Raw genomic sequence first — 14,760 nt, forward strand, 5'->3', positions numbered from 1 at the left:
AGAGGAAAAAAATAAAAAGTGACCGATACGGACACAAGTTTCTCTCTCTCTGCTCACCTCTCAAAGGTGAGCAAGACAGAGCAGGTGCCATTTTGGAGATACGTCATAAGCAGGGCGACCTCAGGTCTGCACCGGCCCTGAGCCTAGCAGAAACACCTGACTCTGGGGGGAGGGGTGAAATAACAGGAGATTAGGATCTAACTTGGCAAACCAGTGGGAGACTGCAGGAGAATTGGAGGCCACACTGAGGGCAGCACATATTCCCTGTGTGGTCCTTGGGAAAGAGCTTCCGATCTCTGGCTCCTGTGGGTATATCATTTGCCTGCTAACTACCTCCAATTATGTTCAGCTGTGCGGAATTACTTCCCTTTTGAATCAAAAAAAGAAAGAGACATTTGTCACACCTAACCTGGGAGTGTCATCTTTGACAAACCCTCAACCCTGAGGAACCAAACACAGCTCTCAGTCCACACTCATCTCAAGCCTCTAAGACTCCACTGAAAGCAGACATTCCATTTAATATAGAGCCGTAGTGTAACAAGAAAAAACACCACAGTGAAGAAACCAAATATCTCCAACATGCCAAACAACAAACACAAAAACCAAGCTAACGAGAACAAGGAAGACACTATGATGCCCCCAAATGAAAAAGACACCCCAATTCAAGATTATGAAGACGGTGAGATCTAAGAAATGCAACAAGCGGATCTCAAAAAATTGATAAGAACATTAAGAAGTTCTCCAAAACAAATTCTTGAACTACAGAAATCCTTAATGCACAAGATAGAAAATCTCTCGTGAAAATGAAATATTAAGGAGGAGGGAATTGGAAGGGAGCACATTGATAGTTCGTCAAGACACACGTTAATAAAAGTGGAGATACTGCAGGGTCAAGGAAGAGTAGGGGATACAACAACAGAGGAAACTCCTCCAGAACTAGTGATTCACAGTGGACCTGCGTGGAGAGCGTGGGAGCCCAAGATCGGGACACCAGCGGCAGACTCAACACACCAGCGCTGGAACGCGAGGTGAGCCGAACCTCAATAGCCTGAGACACCAGCGGGCAAGCGGAAAGAGGAGACTAGAGGGAATGAGGCTTGAAACTCCGTGGGGAAAAGTTCACCAGGCTAACTAGAAGAGAGAGAGGAAAAAAAAAAGTGACCGATACGGACACAAGTTTCTTTCTCTCCGCTCACCTCTCAAAGGTGAACAAGACAAAGAGCAGGCGCCATTTTGGAGATACGTCATAAGCAGGGCGACCTCAGGTCTGCACCAGCCCTGAGCCTAGCAGAAACACCTGACTCTGGGGGGAGGGGTGAAATAACAGGAGATTAGCATCTAACTTGGCAACCCAGTGGGAGACTGCAGGAGAATTGGAGCCCACACTGAGGGCAGCAGAGATTCCCTGTGTGGTCCTTGGCAAAGAGCTTCCAATCACTGGCTCCTGTGGGTATATCATTTGCCTGCTAACTACCTCCAATTACGTTCAGCTGTGCGGAATTACTTCCCTTTTGAATCAAAAAAAGAAAGAAAGTAAGTGAGATTTACCACACCTAACCTGGGAGTGTCATCTTTGACACACCCTCAACCCTGAGGAACCAAACACAGCTCTCAGTCCACACTCATCTCAAGCCTCTAAGGCTCCACCGAAAGCAGACAGTCCACTTAAGATAGAGCCATAGTGTAACAAGAAAAAACACCACAGTGAAGAAACCAAATATCTCCAACATGCCAAACAACAAATGCAAAAACCGAGGTAACAAGAACAAGGAAGACACTATGATGCCCCAAATGAAAAAGACACCCCAATGCAAGATTATGAAGATGATGGGATAGAAGAAATGCAAGAAGCAGATCTCAAAAAATTGATAAGAACATTAAGAAGTTCTCAAAAACAAATTCTTGAACTACAGAAATCCTTAATGGACAAGATAGAAAATCTCTCTCAAAGTGAAATATTAAGGAGGAATCAAAATGAAATGAAACAACTAGTGGAACAAGAAACTGTGATAGTGATGAGAAATCATAATGAAATGAAGAATTCAATAGATCAAATGACAAACACATTAGAGAGCCTTAAAAACAGAATGGGCGAAGCAGAAGAGAGAATATCAGACTTAGAAGAAGGAGAACAGGAAAGGAAACAGGCAAACCAAAGAAAAGAAGAAGAAATCAGAAATCTAAATAATATCGTCAGGAATCTACAGGATACTATTAAAAAACCCAACATTCGGGTTCTAGGAGTTCCTGAAGGCATGGAGAGGGAGAAAGGATCAGAAGGCATTTTCAGTGATATACTAGCAGAAAATTTCCCAGGTTTGGAGAAGGACAGAGGCATCTTAGTACAGGAAGCTTATAGAACCCCTAATAAACATGACCAAAATAGGAACTCACCACGACATGTTGTAATCAAACTCACCACAGTGAAACATAAAGAAAAGATCCTAAAATGTGCAAGAGAGAAATGTCAGATTACTCTTAGAGGATCTCCAATTAGACTCACAGCAGACTTCTCATCAGAAACCCTACAAGCTAGAAGGGAATGGCGAGACATAGCCCAGGTACTAAGAGAGAAAAACTGCCAGCCCAGAATCCTGCAAAGCTCTCATTTGTGAATGAAGGTGAAATTAAGACTTTTCATAGCAAACAGAAACTGAAAGAATTTGTTGCCACTCATCCTGCCCTGCCAAAGATGCTTAAAGATGTGTTACACACAGAAACACAGAAACACGGTCACCAATATGAAAGAAGGTAAAGGAAGGAAACCTCACAGCAAAAGATCACAGGAAGCTCAATTTCTCTTTGACATAGAATTAAACTCTGATGCTCTGTTAAAGCAATGTGTTAAAGTAATCTATTATGTGCTCTTGATGTCTTTTAAATTCGAATTGTTCAAAAACAGCTGAATTTTTATTAAGAGCTATGGGTTATTTAACTATGTGCTTATTTTCAAAGATTTGAATAGTCACCTTGTAACAATGATCAAATTTGGTCTATGTTATGTCATGATTTTAAGGAATCTTATTTCAACCAGATATTTTGGATTTTGAGCCTTCTTGGCATTCTTGACAGGCATTCAAAAAATCAAAGTTTCAAACAATCTGGTCTCTAAAATTTCCAGTAAATCCTGGACTTTGGTTTGTCCAGTTTGGGCCCAACTGAAAAAATCGAAGGAACTATGTCTCTCATCTTATAGAGACACCAACTAATCAAGCTATTTGGATTATATTAGAAGAACTGTCAAGATGTGATGTGGTACCAAACTTTAGTTTCTATAATGGAAAATGCTATTAATACAAATGTTTGAGAATTAAAAAGTCTAATGATCTTGTATTACTAGATGTTGTCGTTGATTTCTCCACAATTTTGCAGTGGGTTCGTTTCTGAGAAGAGCAGCGTGGTGGGGGCAAGAGGCGCGGAGTCAACACACAGACCCCGGGAGTCCGGTGAGAGCAGGCTTGAGGCAAGCAGCCTGCAGACTCATTTATTACAGTTGATACAACAGCTTATATAGCCAAGACCAGACAATCTGGTCAAGGGGCGGTCTATACCCCAACCAATCACAGCCTGTTGCCAGGCAGTTTCCAGAGCCATCCAATCACAGCCTGTTGCTAGGCAGTTTCAAATCCATCCAATCACAGCCTGTCGCCAGGCAGTTTCCAGAGCCATCCAATCACAGCCTGTTGCTAGGCAGTTTCAAAGCCATTCCTGACTAACTGACGCTCGCTTGCCAGTGGCCACCTTGGCATGGCCTTCTCATTCCACTACATTTCCCCCTTTTCGTTTATTTTTTGAGCAATGGGAGGCATGATTCTTGGCCATACCATTGTTGACCCCGTTTCCATGTGGTCTCCGTACGCAGCTGTGCCTGTCTTAGGTTGTCCCCCAGGGGATCTTACCCGTCATTGACTAACCAGCGCTCAAATCGAGAGACCACAGGATTGCTTGCTCAGATAGGGGTAGGAATGAGGAATAATGGTTATCAGGAATGGCATGACCACACACAGGCTGTGGGCCATTTGAGTGGCTGACCAGAGCTAGTGGGGTATACAACAGTTACAGATATGGCTTTGGGCAGTTTCTCAGGGTAGGATGATAGGGCAGGTGCGTCTGCTAACAAGGCGGAGACTTGGTCTTGTTCAGCTGGTTCTGGTTGGCTGTCAGTTGCAGGCTTGATGTTTCTGGCTGGTACCCAAATGGACTGTTCCACATTCTCTGGAAAGACACAAGCCTATCCTCGACCCTTGGTTAATAGAAGCCTTTTTACAGGCGTTGGAATCCAGGGCTTGAATTTTGCCTACACTTCAACATTAGCAGCAAACATGCTGATGGCATGGGATCTAGCGGCTGTGCTGAGAGCTTGGGGTGCCCGAGGACTGCCACAAATGTGGGGATCCTCACTGGGTGCAGATGGGATGACCTCGCATGAATTATTGTCTAGAAGTCCTCTTAGTTCATCCCACCGGTATGTGGGGGGTGGCTGACTAGGCATTGCTACCTTGTTTGCTACGTTGTTTTTTTCACTGTCAGAGCTCTCTTTCCCTAAGTCATCAACCATTGTCTGTGAGACAGGGACCTGGAGTGTCAGGCTCCTATCACTCACAGATTCACTATCTTTGATAATCTGCACAGGATTCTGAGAGGGGGGGTATTTTTCCCATGTCTGAGCGCTTAAGAGCGGCACGGTACACCAACTCTAGCCAGAGGAAAGACACGTATAGCACTGCTACCGTAACAAAGCAAATTCCTAGCACCTCAACTGTGGATGGCATTTTGTAGGAGGATTCCCTATGCTAGACAAACAGATAGTGGTGTATCAGATCGTATGTATGTCCTGTGCTTATTGGGGAACTTCCTTGATTCCTTAGGTCAAGGCCGTATGCCCACACGGTGTCTCCAGAGCATCACCTCTCTCGAGTGAGGGAAGATGACTTGGTTCCGAATTCTGGGATGATCAGTCCCTTATGTGAATTCGCCGGGCGAACCGAAAGTAAAAGGAGGAGCCGAGAAGCGACCTACGCTTCAGGGCGGTGTGTGCTAACCTGGGGTCACTTAGACTGAGGACAAGGACAAGGAAAGGGGCGTAGGGGGGGGGTTCTGTGCTCACCCTCACAGAACCGAACAGCACACAAAACACCGAGGGGCCTACTTGCCGAAATCCAGAGGGGACCTCGCCGAGTCCGACACGCTGTTTCTTTCTCAGTCACGTTGGCGTGCCAGATGTTGCAATTGATTTCTCCACAACTAGACATGATAGTTATCTTAATGAGAAAGCCCCAGAGGCCTAAAGGGTTAAATACTTGTCAAATCCTACAGGTGCTTTCAAAAATACTGTGAAGTAAGCAAGTGCCTCTTGTTGGTTGATGAGTTTATAATTTTAAACATGGCGACTTAAAGTCTTTTGTCATCCACAGTTATATATGATGTGCTGCTCATAAAACTAAAGCGTTGTTGGTTCTGTGTTTAGCTATCCTCTTATAGGTTCCTATGGACTTTTTCCAGCTACTTTTATTGTATTCAGTACTTTGGGATGGCTCTGTAAACAGATGAAGCCAATAATGTATTAACAGTTCCAACTGAGAGAAAGTATGGTTAACTGAGGTTACTAAAAAAGCAATTCAAATCAATTGGCAATCTACAAAAAGAGTTAAAAATTTTAAAAGCTATTATTAAAATTGCTATATTGGTCTATTATGCTATGTTATATGTGTGTACATACTGTATGTCCACATGGGGAAATTTTATTAAGAGTTTTATTTTAAATGGCTTATCAATAACATTGTTCATAAATTTAAGCTGCTAAAATCAATCAAAGATACATTTTAATTGGTGTGACCTGAATCTGTGTATCATATATTTTAAACTTGTTGGTAGAAAGAAACTAAAAACATTTTAGATGGTTGTGCTTAAGTTTACTGGCTAAACAAACTACACCATGGTAGATATTTAAGAGGTGTTTTCAAATACATGATTCTTAAAATTTATAGAAGGCATTGGACCTTCTGGTAAATGTTTTCTTAAGTTGTTATCTAATGGTTGAAACGGTTTGCTAAGTATTCATGTAATATTGCTATTGTCAGCAAGCGATCTAGGACTTGCTCCCTCATTTCTCTATTCTAAGCCCAACTTGTTCTTTCATTTCTCTATTCTCTTCAAGGTAGGAAACTAATTCTATTATAACGGAATCTGTAGGACACACAATTTAATCCTTAGACCTTATAAAAGAGATGGCTAACATTTTTCTGTAATAGCATAGCCAAAATAAGAACTTAAATAATAATCTGATAGCTAGATTCACTTCGCCATCAGCCAAGTATACAGTAAGTAGAAAAAACCTCCCTTTCAGACCAAAGGGAAAGAAAGTTTGAAAGTGAGAATATAATTTTCCTCATGGGCATTGTCTACCTTAGAAAAACTACTACAGAACATGCCTGTGACTATAGACTTGTAGTTCAGGCCACCAAAGATTAGAGATGGGACACGGGCACTCCCTTGACTTGCATCCTCTGGTCTGCTTTAACACAAACCAGGAGGAAAAGAAAGCTCGGCATCAGAAGCAATGGGTGGCAGGCCTATTAATGGCTGATCTGGACAGTGATCTGCCCTCAAGGAGACCCAACAGGCCAGTCCACTGCAGTGGCTTTCAAGGTGGTAAGCCTGGGCTTCAGCAGAAGTCAGCTTGTGAAGAGCCCTGTTAGCTCTGCCAAGAGTTGGATCACTGGAAATGGACCTGCCCCGGAGTCGAAGGATGCCCAGGTCAGAGCCACAGATCTTATTGGCTCCAAGCTGAAAAGCCCTTCACTCAGCACAACTTCCAAAGTGACCATTGCAGCTGAGGGTATGGTCAAGTAGGGTCAGCAACATTGCAGGCAGAACTGTAAATTTCTTGTTAGAGATGCCCCCTGCCTTTACCTGGCCAGCTCTCCTCCCAGGCCAGCCAAGTAATGAAAGTCAACAGAGTGCCTTCCCCTAGGAGGTTCACACCTCCCTTAGGATATACCTCATGTGAAGAGATAGATAGGTCTGGGCCTCTTAACTTACAAGGCCTAAAGGCCACCAGATTATTATCAAGCCCCTTCTATCATGTTCTATTTGCCTCTCAATCAGAAACCTTAATTGTAGCTGAGACAGCACCTTTCTTAGCTCCTCTAATAATGACTCTGTCCTTTGTTCAAGACCCTGTCTAGTGTACTTGGGCCTCATTCCTTTGTAATCATAACCTCTACTCTACCACCAATGGCTCTACTCCCAACCTGTGTGTACTGATGGTCCTCTTCCCCACTTAATGCTGTATAATTGTTCAAACCTGGTAAATGCCACTCTTAGGATCATTGGTTACTATCCTCACCCTGTCTTTTATGACCTTGTCTAAATATGATCAGAGTCGGCAAACTTGGAAGGCTTCCATAGCCTTGGCAACTCATGACGACAGCCTAGGATGGTTACTGACACCATAAACTAGAGTGTCAATTTGTTGGGTCAACAACAGGAGCCACTGTGCACTTGCTCCTCATGTGGGATCTCTGTCCTTAATGTGCTGTACATTTTGATTTGATGCTATAACTAGTACTCAAACAGTACGTTTAACTTTGTGTGTCTATGTGGGTGCAAACTGTTGAAACCTTTATACTAAATTGATCTTCTGTATATAAAGAGAATTGAAAATGAATCTTGATGCAAATGGAAGGGGAGAGGGAGCGGGAGAGGGGAGGGCTGCGGGTGGGAGGGATGATATGGGAGGGAGAAGCCATTGTAATGCATAAGCTGTACACTGGAAATTTATATTCATTAAATAAAAGTTAAAAAAAATAAAAAATAAAAAAGAAGGGAAAAAAAGAAATATTAAGGAGGAATCAAAATGAAATGAAACAACTAGTGGAACAAGAAACTTTGATAGTGACGAGAAATCATAATGAAATGAAGAATTCAATAGATCAAAAGACAAACACATTAGAGAGCCTTAAAAACAGAATGGGCGAAGCAGAAGAGAGAATATCAGACTTAGAAGACGGAGAACAGGAAAGGAAACAGGCAAACCAAAGAAAAGAAGAAGAAATCAGAAATCTAAAAAATATTGTCAGGAATCTACAGGATACTATTAAAACACCCAACATTCGGGTTCTAGGAGTTCCTGAAGGCATGGAGAGGGAGAAAGGATTAGAAGGCATTTTCAGTGACATACTAGCAGAAAATTTCCCAGGTTTGGAGAAGGACAGAGGCATCTTAGTACAGGAAGCTTATAGAACCCCTAATAAACATGACCAAAAGAGATCCTCACCACGGCATGTTGTAATCAAACTCATCACAGTGAAACATAAAGAAAAGATCCTAAAATGTGCAAGAGAGAAACAACGTCAGATTACTCTTAGAGGATCTCCAATTAGACTCACAGCAGACTTCTCATCAGAAACCCTACAAGCTAGAAGGGAATGGCGAGACATAGCCCAGGTACTAAGAGAGGAAAACTGCCAGCCCAGAATATTATATCCTGCAAAGCTCTCATTTGTGAATGAAGGTGAAATTAAGACTTTTCATAGCAAACAGAAACTGAAAGAATTTGTTGCCACTCATCCTGCCCTGCAAAAGATGCTTAAAGATGTGTTACACACAGAAACACAGAAACACGGTCACCAATATGAAAGAAGGTAAAGGAAGGAAACCTCACAGCAAAAGATCACAGGAAGCTCAATTTCTCTTTGACATAGAATTAAACTCTGATGGGCCGGTGCCGTGGCTCAACAGGCTAATCCTCCGCCTTGTGGCGCCGGCACACCGGGTTCTAGTCCCGGTCGGGGCACCGATCCTGTCCCGGTTGCCCCTCTTCCAGGCCAGCTCTCTGCTGTGGCCAGGGAGTGCAGTGGAGGATGGCCCAAGTGTTTGGGCTCTGCACCCCATGGGAGACCAGGAGAAGCACCTGGCTCCTTACATCGGATCAGCATGGTGCGCCGGCCGCAGCGCGCTACCGCGGCGGCCATTAGAGGGTGAACCAACGGCAAAAGGAAGACCTTTCTCTCTGTCTCTCTCTCTCACTGTCCACTCTGCCTGTCAAAAAAAAAAGAATTAAACTCTGATGCTCTGTTAAAGCAATGTGTTAAAGTAATCTATTATGTGCTCTTGATGTCTGTTAAATTCTAATTGTTCAAAAACAGCTGAATTTTTATTAAGAGCTATGGGTTATTTAACTATGTGCTTATTTTCAAAGATTTGAATAGTCACCTTGTAACAATGATCAAATTTGGTCTATGTTATGTCATGATTTTAAGGAATCTTATTTCAACCAGATATTTTGGATTTTGAGCCTTCTTGGCATTCTTGACAGGCATTCAAAAAATCAAAGTTTCAAACAATCTGGTCTCTAAAATTTCCAGTAAATCCTGGACTTTGGTTTGTCCAGTTTGGGACCAACTGAAAAAATCGAAGGACCTATGTCTCTCATCTTATAGAGACACCAACTAAGCAGGCTATTTGGATCATATTAGAAGGACTGTCAGGATGTGATGTAGTACCAGACTTTAAGTTTCTATAATGGAAAATGCTATTAATACAAATGTTTGAGAATTAAAAAGTCTAATGATCTTGTGTTACTAGACATGATAGTTATCTTAATGAGAAAGCCCCAGAGGCCTAAAGGGTTAAATACTTGTCAAATCCTACAGGTGCTTTCAAAAATACTGTGAAGTAAGCAAGTGCCTCTTGTTGGTTGATGAGTTTATAATTTTAAACATGGCGACTTAAAGTCTTTTGTCATCCACAGTTATATATGATGTGCTGCTCATAAAACTAAAGCATTGTTGGTTCGGTGTTTAGCTGTCCTCCTATAGGTTCCTATGGACATTTTCCAGCTACTTTTATTGTATTCAGTACTTTGGGATGGCTCTGTAAACAGATGAAGCCAATAATGTATTAACAGTTCCAACTGAGAGAAAGTATGGTTAACTGAGGTTACTAAAAAGAAAAAGCAATTCAAATCCATTGGCAATCTAGAAAAGAGTTAAAGATTTTAAAAGCTATTATTAAAATTGCTATATTGGTCTATTATGCTATGTTATATGTGTGTACATATTGTATGTCCACATGGGGAAATTTTATTAAGAGTTTTATTTTAAATGGCTTATCGATAAAATTGTTCATAAATTTAAGCTGCTAAAATCAATCAAAGATACATTTTAATTGGTGTGACCTGAATCTGTGTATCATATATTTTAAACTTGTTGGTAGAAAGAAACTAAAATCATTTTAGATGGTTGTGCTTAAGTTTACTGGCCAAACAAACTACACCATGGTAGATATTTAAGAGGTGTTTTCAAATACATGATTCTTAAAATTTATAGAAGGCATTGGACCTTCTGGTAAATGTTTTCTTAAGTTGTTATCTAATGGTTGAAATGGTTTGCTAAGTATTCATGTGATATTGCTATTGTCAGCAAGCGATCTAGGACTTGATCCCTCATTTCTCTATTCTAAGCCCAACTTGTTCTTTCATTTCTCTATTCTCTTCAAGGTAGGAAACTAATTCTATTATGAAGGAATCTGTGGACGCACAATTTAATCTTTAGACCTTATAAAAGAGATGGCTAACATTTTTCTGTAATAGCATAGCCAAAATAAGAACTTAAATAATAATCTGATAGCTAGATTCACTTTGCCATCAGCCAAGTATACAGTAAGTAGAAAAAACCTCCCTTTCAGACCAAAGGGAAAGAAAGTTTGAAAGTGAGAATACAATTTTCCTCATGGGCATTGTCTACCTTAGAAAAACTACTACAGAACATGCCTGTAACTATAGACTTGTAGTTCAGACCATTGAAGAGTAGAGATGGGCTTTTCGTTAGGCAAGTCCATAAAATGTCATCTATACAAACAGAAATATCATGTTTGTTTGCCGCAGTTCCTCTAGCTTTCTCCCTAGAAAATGCGAATGTGTAGAGCTGGTGTTGCCATGATGAACTGATTAGTGTTTCTACAGTACAAAATGAAATGTTCCTTGATAAAAACATATAAAACAAGAACGTCCATTGATAATATCCAGAAAAAACAAACACACAGGCTTTCACAATATTTCGGATTGAGTTAGCCAAATCACCACCAGATAGTTCTGGATTCATCCAGTCATATCCCGACAAACTGGTGTGGAATTCGTCTGCAATGGACCTAGAAAATCGCAGTAAAAATATTTTTGGTGAAAAGCAAGTCTTTGCGTTAGGCAAGTGCATAAAATGTCATCTATACAAACACAAATATCATGTTTGTTTGCCATAGTTCCTCTAGCTTTCTCCCTAGAAAATACGAAAGTGTAGAGCTGGTGTCCCCATGATGAACCTATTAGAGATTCTACGGTACAAAATGAATTGTTCCCTGATAAAAACATTCAAAACCATAAAGTCCATCGATAATATCCAGAAAACACAAACACAGAGGCTTTCACAATATTTCAGATTGAGTTAGCCAAAACACAACCGGATATTTCCGGTTTCATCCAGTCATATCCAGACAAAGTGGAGTGGAATTCGTATGCATTGGGCTGAAAAAATCAGAGTATAAATGGTTTTGTAGTAAAGCAAAGTCTTTTCGTTAGGCAACTGCATAAAATGTCATCTATACAAACAGAAATATCATGTTTGTTGGCTGCAGTTCCTCTAACTTTCTCCCAAGAAACTACGAATGTGTAGAGCTGGTGTCTCCATGTGGAACCAATCACTGTATCCAAGCTCAAAATAAAATATTCCCGATAAAAAACATTCAAAACTATAAAGTCCGTGGATAATATCAGGAAAACACAAACACAGAAACTTTCACAATATTTCGCATTGAGTTAGCCAAAAAGAAACGGATACTTCCGGTTTCATCCAGTCATATCTGGACAAAGTGGTGTGGAATTCGTATGCAATGAACCGAGAAAATCACAGTACAAATGGTTTTGGAGAAAAGCAAAGTCTTTTCGTTAGGCAAGTGCATAAAATGTCATTGATACAAACAGAAATATCATGTTTGTTTCTCGTATTTCCTCTAGCATTCTCCCTAGAAAATACAAATGTGTAGTGCTGGTGTCTCCATGTGGAATCAATTAGTGTTTCAACGGTACAAAATAAAATGTTCCCTGATAATAAACATTCAAAACAATAAAGTCCGTGAATAATATCAGGTATACAGAAACACAGAGGCTGTAGCAATATCTGGGATTGAGTTAGCCAAAACAAAACCAGATATTTCTGGTTTCATCCAGTCATATCCATACAAACTTGTTGGAATTCATATGAAGTGTACCGAGAAAATCACAGAGAAATGGTTTTGGAGAAAAGCAAAGTATTTTCGTTAGGCAAGTGCATAAAATGTCATCTATTCAAACAGGAATATCATGTTTGTTTGCCGCATTTCCTCTAGCAGTCTCCCTAGAAAATATGAATGTGTAGAGCTGATGTCCCCATGATGAACCAATTAGTGTTTTGACGGTACAAAATTAAATGTTCCCTGAAAAAAAATATTCAAAACAATAAAGTCCATCGATAATATCAGAAAACACAAACACAGAGGCCTTCACAATATTTTGGATTGAGTTAGCCAAAACACAACCGGATATTTCTGTTTTCATCCAGTCATATCCGGACAAACTGGTGTGGAATTTGTATGCAATGAACCAAAAAAATCACAGTAAAAATGGCTTTGGAGAAAAGCAAAGTCTTTTCCTTAGACAACTGCATAAATTGTCATGTATACAGAGAAATATCATGTTTGTTTGCCACAGTTCCTCTAGCTTTCTCCCTAGAAAATACGAATGTGTACAGCTGGTGTCTCCATGTGGAAACAATCAGTGTTTACAAGCACTAAATTAAATGTTCTCTGATAAAAAATATTCAAAACCATAAAGTATGTGGATAAAATCTGGAATACACAAACACAGAGGTTGTACCAATATCTGGGATTGAGTTAGCCAAAACAAACCTGGATATTTCGGGTTTCATCCAGTCATGTCCGGTAAACTGTTGTGGAATTCGTATGCAATGGATCTAGAAAATCACAGTAAAAAGGGTTTTGGAGAAAAGCAAAGTCTTTTCGTTAGGCAAGTGAATAAAATGTCAACGATATAAACAGAAATATCAAGTTTGTTTGCCGCAGTTCCTCTAGCTTTCTCCCTAGAAAATACGAATGTGTAGAGCTGGTGTCTCCATGTGGAACATGTTTGTGTTTCAACGGTACAAAATTAATTGTTCCCCGATAAAAAACATTCAAAACAATAAAGTCCGTGGATAATATCAGGAATACACAAACACAGAGGCTGTAGCAATATTTCGGATTGAGTTAGCCAAAACACAACCGGATATTTCCTGTTTCATCCAGTCATATCCGGACAAAGTGGTGTGGAATTCGTATGGAATGGGCTTAGAAAACCAGAGTACAAATGGTTTTGGAGAAAAGCAAAGTCTTTTCGTTAGGAAAGTGCATAAAATATCATTGATACAAACAGAAATATCCTGTGTGTTTGCCACAGTTCCTCCAGCTTTCTCCCTAGAAAATACAAATATGTAGAGCTGGTGTCTCCAAGTGGAACCAATTACTATATACAAGCTCAAAATAAAATGTTCACCAATAAAAAATATACAAAACAATAATGTCCATTGATAATATCCAGAAAACACAAACACAGAGGCTTTCACAATATTTTGGATTGACTTAGTCAAAACACAACCGGACATTCTGGTTTCATCCAGTCATATCCGGACAAAGTGATGTGGAATTCCTATGCAATGCACCGAGAAAATCACAGTACAAATGGTTTTGGAGGATAGCAAAGTCTTTTCGTTAGGCAAGTGCATAAAATCTCATCGATACAAACAGAAATATCATGTTTGTTTGCCACAGTTCTTCTAGCTTTCAGCTTACAAAATATGAATGTGTAGAGCTGGTGTCCCCATGTGCAACCAATTAGTGTTTCAATGGTACAAAATGAAATGTTCCCTGAAAAAAACATTCAAAACAATAAAGTCCATTGATAATATCCAGAAAACACATACACAGAGGCTTTCACAATATTTCGGATTGAGTTAGCCAAAACACAACCGTATATTTCTGGTTTCATCCAGTCATATCCGGACAAACTGCTGTGGGATTCATATGCAATGGACCGAGAAAATCACAGTAGAAATGGTTTTCGTGAAAAGCAAAGTCTTTTCCTTAGGCAAATGAATAAAATGTCATCTATAAAAACAGAAATATCATGTTTTTTTTGTGGCAGTTCCCCTAACATTCTCCCTAGAAAATACAAATGTTTCCTGATAAAAATATTCAAAACAATATAGTCCATCGCTAATATCCAGGAAACACAAACACGGAGGCTGTAGCAATATCTGGGATTGAGTTAGACAAAACACAACCGGATATTTCCGGTTTCATCTAGTCATATCCGAACAAAGTTGTGTGTAATTAGTATGCACGGGCTGAGAAAATCAGAGTACAAATGGTTTTGGAGACAAGCAAAGTCTTTTCGTTAGGCAAGTGCATAAAATGCCATCTATACAAACAGAAATATCTTGTTTGTTTGCCGCAATTCCTCTAGCTTTCTCGCTAGAAAATACGAATGTGTAGAGCTGGTGTCCCCATTATGAACCAATTAGTGTTTCCAAACACAAATTAAATATTCCCTGATAAAAAACATTCAAAAGAATAAAGTCCGTGGATAATATCAGGAATACACAAACACAGAGGCTGTATCAATATCTGGGATTAAGTGAGCCAAACAAAACCAGATATTTCCGTTTTCATCCA

The sequence above is a fragment of the Lepus europaeus genome, unplaced genomic scaffold (genome assembly GCF_033115175.1).
Source record: "Lepus europaeus isolate LE1 unplaced genomic scaffold, mLepTim1.pri SCAFFOLD_41, whole genome shotgun sequence".
In the NCBI taxonomy this organism is placed as follows: Eukaryota; Metazoa; Chordata; class Mammalia; order Lagomorpha; family Leporidae; genus Lepus; species Lepus europaeus.